Source organism: Erigeron canadensis, chromosome 2 (assembly GCF_010389155.1).
Source record: "Erigeron canadensis isolate Cc75 chromosome 2, C_canadensis_v1, whole genome shotgun sequence".
Taxonomy (NCBI): domain Eukaryota; kingdom Viridiplantae; phylum Streptophyta; class Magnoliopsida; order Asterales; family Asteraceae; genus Erigeron; species Erigeron canadensis.
This window is the reverse complement of record NC_057762.1, coordinates 30,422,172-30,432,304: the sequence shown is the minus strand read 5'-3', so window position 1 is coordinate 30,432,304 and position 10,133 is coordinate 30,422,172.

The following is a 10,133-nucleotide window of genomic DNA, read 5'->3' as shown; positions in this document are numbered from 1 at the left end:
AAACTAATTTAAGTAACATGATCTTATTTAAACAAAATCATCTTAAAAAAATAAAAAAAATTTGAAGTTTTTGTTTTTAAATTTTACTTTTAGGGTTTTTTCAACATTTTTTTTTGTGTGTAATAGTACGATTTTTAACATTTTGTTTTCTATAAAAAAATTCTAAATATTATGTTATATTGTTTAGCAAAATTTTGATATTTATTTGTTTTATATATATTTAGTTGATTTTTTTTTGTCTTCTATTGACTTTTGAGTTTATTTTATCAACATTTTTTCTTCCTCATTGTTTTGAGTGACATAAACTTGATAATTTATCGGTACATTGTCATTTGCCATACCATGTAAAAAGGCTGCAAGCATACTATATTAAACAAACATATGGTCTAAAACGAAGTTTCAACGTTTGTATATGTTATGTAAATATATTTGTGTTTATATTTCTTTTTTGAGAGTTTTTTTAAACTTTATGTTTCGCGAAATTATTAATATGGAAGTTAACATACATAAGATGTTGTGTTTGTGGTATTGCATATAAGAATAAAAACGCGAAAAAAATGTTAAATTTTGCCCCGCAATGCGGGGCTTGAACTACCTAATTTACAATACTTTATTTAAATTTTTTTATAATAAGTCACTTTTCTTTGATTTGTGATAAGTTGTCACATGCTTTTTGTTTTGCTTCAAATTTGGACCTACTACAAAAACGAGCAATGGACCGTTTCTATTTATTTAGTTTTGAGCCATGTATAACCCCATCCATCCGTATCGTGGGTTCACATCTTATTTTTTTTTCAAACAAACTTTTTAGGTTCTTTATTTTTTTATTTTATCTTATATAGTAAATTTTGTAGTTAAAACACACGTATATAAAATGTAGTTGTGGTCATAAAAACTTTTTTACCTGCAGCAATCCGTGAGTGTAAAAGATAGTTAATGTTATAAGATGGAAAGAAGAATGAGAGAAGAATTGAGAGAGGAGAAGAGCTATTCTTATTATGTGAGGGATTACAACCAAAGCCTTGTATTTATAGGCTAGAGAATACATAAATATGGAAGTGAATATCTATCTATATTTAATATTATGATACTCCCCCTTAGATATTCACAATATATTATACGCAATGTGATACTTGCTGCCTCATTAAAAACCTTACCAAGAAAAACCCAGTGGGATAAAAACTCGGTGAAGGGACAAAGAGTGCAACGCGTATAATACTCCTCATTTGAATATCCGTCTTTGAAAATATCGAATTTCAATCTTGTATAAATGAATCAATAATCTGCCAAATTATTGCTCGATCAGGTTTGATGAAGATTGAATATGTCACCGTCTTGTTGATCATATGTCGAGATTGACTCTATCATTGTTTGAGCTTGAACTATATACACCATATTATCTTCAAATGATAACGTTGAACATTACTTGCTAGTCTTGAGGCTGCATTCTTCTTGGGTGTCTTCATTATTGATCTTTGACTATGACCATCTTCATAGCTAGATGATATAGTTGTTAACGAGTGCTTGATCTCCATGAAATCTTGTAATATCATCACTTGTGAAAAACTAAATTATTCATGACTGTGCTTCTAGCATCAACATATCCTATCACCGCAAGTGAACTCTTTTGATCAAATAATCTCATATCTCATGTATCAAAGTATGTCTTCAGTTTCATCCACCGATAGCTTGTTGATTCGGAGTCATTTATTGCTAACACATTTATAGAATGATGTAATATCGGGGATATGCAGTAATCATTAGTATTGATAAAATCAACATCCCATTTGCGGTTCGAAAACCGATAATAGCATAGTGAGTAAGCCTAGCCAATATTGAAGTTCTTTGACTTTTCGTCAATATATTTTCATAAATGGACAATAGTCTCATTTAATTTATGCTCGATTTTTCGAGATAATACAACACTAAGTTGTATTATATCAATCTTTTCATGAGATTCAGTTATATGAATTTGGATCATCCATTCTTTAATTATATATGAATTAATCTCCCCTTTGGATATCCAACTTGAAAAATTATGCCTCGCAATTGATGATATAACATGCGGGCAATTGTGCCATACACATATCTTGTTTGGCCATATAATAACATTATAATCTCAAAACCAATATTGTTCATTAGAACCATTCATACATATGTTGATCATCAGAATTATGATTTATGCTCCAAGCATTTTATATCTATGTAAAACTTTAAGCCATTTTCAGGCTCTAATGATGGCAAGGAGATACAAATAGCTATTTGTATATCGCGGTATTCAAATCTACCGATAATATGATCAACAATGGGAGAAATACATTAGGTCTTTGTGAAAATCTATTGTAGCATCATTTGCACCATATACGTCAATATATCAATTTCTCATTTCGCTATAGCATAAAGACCGATTTATATAAAGTATGCTACACATTCTTATGCATGGATTTCATGTTCATAATTTCGTGCACGATAAGAGGCTTTAAATATTCGGTAGCATTATTCATCTTGTTATTTTTAGCCAACGTATCTCAATTCTTGCACCTCATAGCATATATGCTCTTAAAATTTGCACGCATAATATTTAGCGCCATATAGTATACATAATTGTTTTCGACATCAATCTCATTTCGATTCCATGCTTTTGATTCAATGCAATACTTGACATGATATATGTTTGTAAAAGATCTTTTCATTATTCAAGTATCATCGGTTCTTCATGAACCATCATGTCTATTGTCTCTTTAAGACACATGTTTGGGTCTTTTTACCTCGACATGACACATTTATTGCTCCTTTTTTTTCCGAGGCTTTTTATTTGGAATCGATATCCTTTTTGTGCGCTTGTCATAGACTCATATAAGTCATCATTTTGAGATACGATCAATTTGGAGCATTGAAATCAGTGTATATGGCTTTATTTGATTTAGTGAGCGTGTAAGTCAATTGCCAAACTCAAGTGAATCAATCACCATATGGACCTTATGTTCATGTTAGTAAGCTCACACAATAATCATTATAAATTGTTTGTTCTCTCCCCCTGAATATATTCCTCTTTTGAGATACATCTTTTTGCATTGTTATAGAATATATATCATATCCAAGATAACAGGGAGGAATTATTTTATTTTGTTGGCATGATGCAAGAACATATTGTATAATGACTTTGCCCAAACATATAATTCAGAGTTTTGCTCCCATAATCATTTAATTTGTAATAGACGCTTAATAAGCGCTTTGAGATTCACCACCATTTACAAATACTCGCAATCGTATTAGCTAAGCCACTTTTGACGCAAACTTCATGTTGCGCTATTCATGATATATGACCATTTAGACGATGCATCGCTTTTGAATAACTAAATGGTATATTAGATGTATAGGCCACATACATCCTTTTGTATCATCTTTATATATATAAGGGAATTCGTCCCCACTTGGCTAACAATTGGTGAATAATTGATATTTTCTGAGAGCTTATGAACTCATTACTTTGAAGAATCTACAGATTCTCTTTTGCATCATAATAACTCGGGATGGCCTAACCGGTCATGCCAAACAATAATAACAAAATCATGGTTCATAAACTTTTTGTTATGACCATATGTTGATTCAAGTGCATTTTGCATTGTATAGTTCATATACAACGTTGATACCAAAGTGTATCATTTACTTTTAAATGTTGTCCCTTTTGATCAAATTATATTAGCTATCGAAGTAGCTTTTTAGGAACCAACAATATGTCAATAATATGACAATTTTGAATACATATATAAATGTCTTTGAAGTGAAATAACGACATATTGTATATAGTCGTTTTTCTTTAGTCACTAATAATTTGGTCACTCATTGTGACAACTCGTGTTCATAACAGAAACACTATGATAAGTGAACTCTCATGATCATTTGATCATATAGAAGTCGATCATTGCTAGTGTCATCTTGTGTTCTTAAGAAACACTTTGATTTTTAAATTTCTATGACCATGACACATATTTGATCATTCCGATCACATGTAATTGCATTCACTTTAGTGAATGGATACCACACCGTTAAACGGCTTTAGAAATATTTTATCATATTGCTACTTCATGAGCATCCATGTGAAGTTGTACTCGCGTATATTTGACAAATTTCAACTTCATGAGCATCCATGTGAAGTTGTACTCGCGTATATTTGACAAATTTCAACTTCATGTGCAACTAATTGTAGCGAGTCTTTGGAAGAATCACATGTTTATGATTATCATAGAATTCTTATGACCATTGTCACAAATTTTGATGTGCTCTTATAATGGATCTTCGTGATTATATCACACAAATTTGGTGATTCTTTCTTCAAGAAAATGGAGGTGTTTCAAAAACTTGAAGTTTTCATATGCCAATTCATTATAGTATTTTATGTCGAATTTTTGACATAATCACATGGATATTGATAATCCAACCAAACTTTGATCCAACAAAATCAAAAGTTGTATATTGTTGCACAATAATTTATAGTAATGATTCCCAACGAAGAATCATTAAGAACTTTTGAACTACATGACGTAATTTATTGAAATGACAAATAATGTCAAAAAAAATCGATAACTTATAGCTATTTATGCTTTGAATGAGTTCAAAGAATCACACAAGAACCTTTTGTTCTTTATTATTGATAAACTACAAGTAGTAGTAATCAATGGCATATCCATATCATTCTCTACAGAGAATTTTAAAACAACTTCATATCAAATAAACATACTCTAGTTATGATATTTCTTTCAAATATTTGACATAATTGCATGGTATTCGATAGCCATATTGCGTAATAAAATGATGTTATTAGCAAATCATACAATTTTTTATCCAACAAAATCAAAAATAAGATTAGTCCATTAGACATAACATGTAGTTATGATTCTCTAATAAAGAATCATTAAGAGTTTTTGATTTGTAATAATTGTCAACTAACCATTGAGATTTCTCATAATTGCAACGGGTATTTCACCGTTAAATATATGTATTTGCTTTTAAAATCCTCATGGAGGTATGTTGGAGAAAAATCATTGATTTTTCATGCTCTTGCAAAGTGGTCTTATCCAACTTTAATTGTGTCTCCAAGATTATTTGGAGATTGATGAATTCGATATATCAATAATAACTATTTCCACCTTTGCAATATTTTTTATTGTAACTACAAAATACGAGAATATGTAGTTACTTATAGCTCTTGCATAATAAACCTTAGTTTATTAGCCTCATATTAAATTCAATTGTCATTGTAAATAACCGTTGTTATTTACTATTATGAGCTACAATTATTTATGCTTTGAATAAATTCAAAAAGTAGCAAAGAACTACATGATCTTTTAACATAACTTTGATCATGTTATTTTTTATTCAATCCAAAAAGATGAAACTTTTAAGTTTCTTATGCATAACCATAGTTATGATTCACCTTAGTGAATAACAAAAATATCAATTAGTGAGGAAACCTTCAAGTTTCTTATGCATAACCTTAGTTATGATTCATCTTAGTGAATAACAAAAATAACCACATTCCCATTCTCAAAATTAAAATATTAAAACCACATATGATTTCACTATCATCAAATATCACATATGAAAATAGAGGCAAAATAATCACACAAATATGATACGCTTTATAATATCATCATAAATCATATATAATCCAATCTCGTGAATTATCTAAAAAATGTCCATATATAAATAACCGTAGTTAAATTTTAGCACCTTCCAGTTATATATGTGAAATAGCGTGTATTTTCTGTTTATAATTTTGAAAAAATAAAATAAATAAATAAATAAATCAAGCAACATATCCGATGCCAAGATGAATTTTAAGCAAATCAGCCCATTGGGCAAGCGACTTAACTAAAGGACTAAAACGATCATCGAGATAAACGAGTTCACCGAATTTGTTTTGTTTTTACTTTGTTATGTCTAGTTGTATACAAATAATCATTTATGTTCATGCAGCACATTATCTTCTTCTTCTTCGGTAATAATCCAAATACTTTTTGCAAATACAGTAAATAAAAGCAATAACATGATAAAGCAATAAATCTGACGTGATAATGTGAATAAGAACACTTTAAAGCCTTTCTATTATATTAATTTACCATTTAACCCTTGATGACAAATCTAGCAAATATCATCTTCTTTTAAAGTGCAAGACTACTTAATAATGACCACTCTAAAATTTTACATAGTATTAAATTTATGCCATCTTTCTTCAAATATCCACCAACTAGTAATTAACAATCAATATCGTGTGTTAAACCAGATCTATATTTAGCTTTACCACTTTTTCAATGGTTAGCAAAAGAGTAACAAACATATGATTTTACATCTTTTTTTTTATTATGATTTTACATCATGTTTAATAGCACGTATGGATATATAATTATATATCAAGAATTCGAAATCACATAGTGCAATATCAAAGATCTATTTGTATAACACAAATAATAGAAGCATAAAAGCATATGTATTAGTTTTTTTTTCATATATCCATGTCGTCAATTAAATTGTACTTCAAATATACTTATCCAAATCGAACTATTTGTCGAGCTAAATATGATCGTAATTAAGTTTAGCTACCGTTAATGGTCAATTCAGATAAATCATTCAAACATACATATGTATAACACCAATAATAGAAGCATGAACAAAACATATATTTTTCTTTTTAGTTATGATAGTCACCCAAATCCAACTACTTGTCGAGATAAACAAGGCCGTAACCAAGTTCAAATACTGTTAATAGCGAATTCGGACCATCATAATTCAAAAGAAAAAACTTGTTTTATTCGATAACTATAACAAAAATTAATAAAGATTACGACTAACGAATGACAAACAAATAAGAGTATGTCAACTTCAGAATATTCTGTCTTATGGATACTTGTGTTTTAATAATAATGAATTGAAGTACTCGTAACACTTTGTTAAAGAAAGAGTTAGATTTGTATCTCAAAGTAAATATTTGTTTAATAAATAATTAAATAGAAACAATCTCAATAAAAATACCATGAGCAGATTCAATTCGTTGACATGCAATTCATGTTTCGGAAAGAGAGAAAGTTATACCTCAAGGTCAAGAATTGTCGGCTGAATGCTTGAGTTATTATCGAATTCTTTGTTCGGCCGAAATAAAATTTGAGGGTTAAAGACTATCGTGTTTGTTATAAGATGGAAAGAAGAATGAGAGAAGAATTGAGAGAGGAGAAGAGCTATTCTTATTATGTGAGAGATTATAACCAAAACATTGTATTTATATGCTAGAGAATACATAAATATGGAAGTGAATATCTATCTATATTTAATATTATAATAGTTAAATATATATTAGAAGAATGGGAAGAGAGTAAATACTAAAAAGGAGTTGTAGTATTGAGTATTGACTCCTGTTTTTATTTTAGACTATATAGAGTTCTAGGGTTAGAAAGAAAAGAGTTTTTTTTGTTCAAATTAATATATTGGATAAACTTATCTACCTAATTAGTATAGGTTTAAAATTTTTTATCAAATTAGTATATTTGTATAAATTGTAAAAAAAAAAAAAAGCTATCTAGTGACACAAATTGGTACCTTGTTATTTGCGGTAAAATCGATTATATATATAACTCAAGAACCATGCCTTAACACATAATATCAACAATTAGTACAGTTTCAAGAATCATGTATTTTCACTTATCAATTTGCCAAGTCATATCATTGATGTGCTTTTTTAGTGAAAAAAGAAAAACAAAATGATTTTTTTTAATTAACAAAACACTGGGTTTAGATTTATAAAAGTTGTACAAGTAAATACCTCAAACTAAAAACATAATTACCGCCTTATCGGCAAAGAACTCGGTCAAGTGTAGTATAGTAAGTGATAAGTACAACATCGTTCGCATGGACATTTGCACTACCTAGTCTAATAATATGTGTAATTTCAGCTGTTGAAGGTTGTCATGATTTCTATTTTAACTACTGAAATGAAAGCAAAATAGAATCCGCAACCGCTTGGTCTAGCGAGAAGCTTCTTTTAATCTTGTAACTAAAATTGAAAAGCAAATAACAGTTTTTAAAATCAAATACTAGTTTAGCATCTCCGATCACATGCATATGACAATTACTACCATACTTACTGCTATTCTGGTGGAAAACGTATTCACGGCTCAGATTCTTGTTAGATTCACTCTACATATGTAAGTATTGTTGTCATTAGACTCACACTACTCTTTAAACAAATTCTCGTTAGATTCATTGTTTAAGCTTTATTACCTAAGTTTGTGTTACAGATTTGTCTTTTTAATATATCCAGCTCTTAAGTCATGACCATATAATAATTTCCTCTGGTGACCATAATGCACATTTCTATGTCACTAGATTGCGTCAGACATTGTGAGCTTCATGTCCAACTTATTCAAATTATTATGGTTCTGAATCCGTCCAGTTAGAACTGAATGACCTTTTACATCTAATTAAAAACCGATTAGTGTTTTCCATCTTTATGTATTAGTCCTAATGTATGATTATAGACCAATCATCAGAATTAAATTAACACATGCAGATATAGAATCTCTATTTATTTACTTTCTAGTTGGTAAACAATGTCTTTCATCTTTTCAGACTTTGTTATTACTTTAATAATGTCAGACTAATAGGCTGAATACTTATTTGGATTGATGTGATCATGTAGACTTTTATTTATTCTATTTTACTTGTTATAAAAGTCTACATGATCACATCAACCAAATAAGTATTCAGCCTATTAGTCTGACATTATTAAAGTAATAACAAAGTCTGAAAAGATGAAAGACATTGTTTACCAACTAGAAAGTAAATAAATAGTATAGATCTAGGTTGAAGATGAAGATCAAGAGGTGTTAGAAGCTCCAAATCCTTCTTGGAATCTGCAAATTTCGACCTGAGGGTTGATGGGTGTCGACTAGGGCTGTTGGATCTCCTATTTCTTAGGGTTTGTGGGTTTTTTGTTGTATTTATAAGCAAGAAGTCGAATCTGGACCTAGGCCGCCCAGCGACGCTAGGGCCTTCGATTGTTGGTCTTCGTCTTTTCGCTTTGCTTCGTTCGACTCCCGTCTTGCCTCCTTGTGTCTTGTAACTTCACCGGCCTTCATGTTGAGTTGATAGATGTCATTCACCCTCGCTCGCATCTTCCGTGAGCCTGCATTTATATCAAATCCATTAAGTACCAATAGTTCACGAGTATTAACTCATTTAGACATTATAATGTAGCCTAATGATGGAGGAATTTATCACAAAATGAACGTTCATCAATCATATACCAGCAGAGTACCGCTCACCATCTTCAACCACATAAACACAATCAGTCATCTTACTATCATCCATGAGACTAAATCGGAACATAATCACCACTATATTTCGCAACCAGTGAAACATGACTTAAATTCTCATAAATCAATCCACTCGTTCCCGTCCTAAGCTCATCAACAACTTCATTAACTTCCTCGGCATAATTACCAGTTAAACAAAAGAAGTCTTTGATGGAGGATAACTCTCACAAAAAAAAAAAATTTGTCTTTAGGAAGAGAAAAAACGACATCATCTACTTGGTGAGGTTGGGTTAACTTTTAAGTCGAAGTTTTCTCTCACAAACTTGAAAGAAATCTGTTGCTGAGAAACACACACAGAAATGTCAATGGTTGAAAAATTGTCTTTGTGATTAGTTGAATTCTAAGCTAGTGAACGGAAATAATGTACAGCTGAAAGAAAAGGAGTGTAATGAGGAGGCTGTTAAACAATTGATTATTTTAAAATTTATACTAATTTAATAAATATTTTTAAAACTATACTAATTTGGTAATAAATTTACCCATTACATTACTTTGGAAAAAAACTTGAAAGAAAGAGAGAGGAGAAAAGTATAATAGAAGTTTTAGGGTGATAAATAAAAAATTTTAAAAGTCTAGAAGAAAAAAACGTGTAAAATAATTAGGAGATAGTTTTAAGTCAAAAATTTTAGAAGCTTATCAAATCAAGCCTACTTATACAATGTTAGGTGTATATCCAACACCTTTTATTTGGTATAGCATAGTTAAATTTATAATATACTAAAAACCTATATGAATGTATAAGTGCTTTATGCGTAGAATGTACAA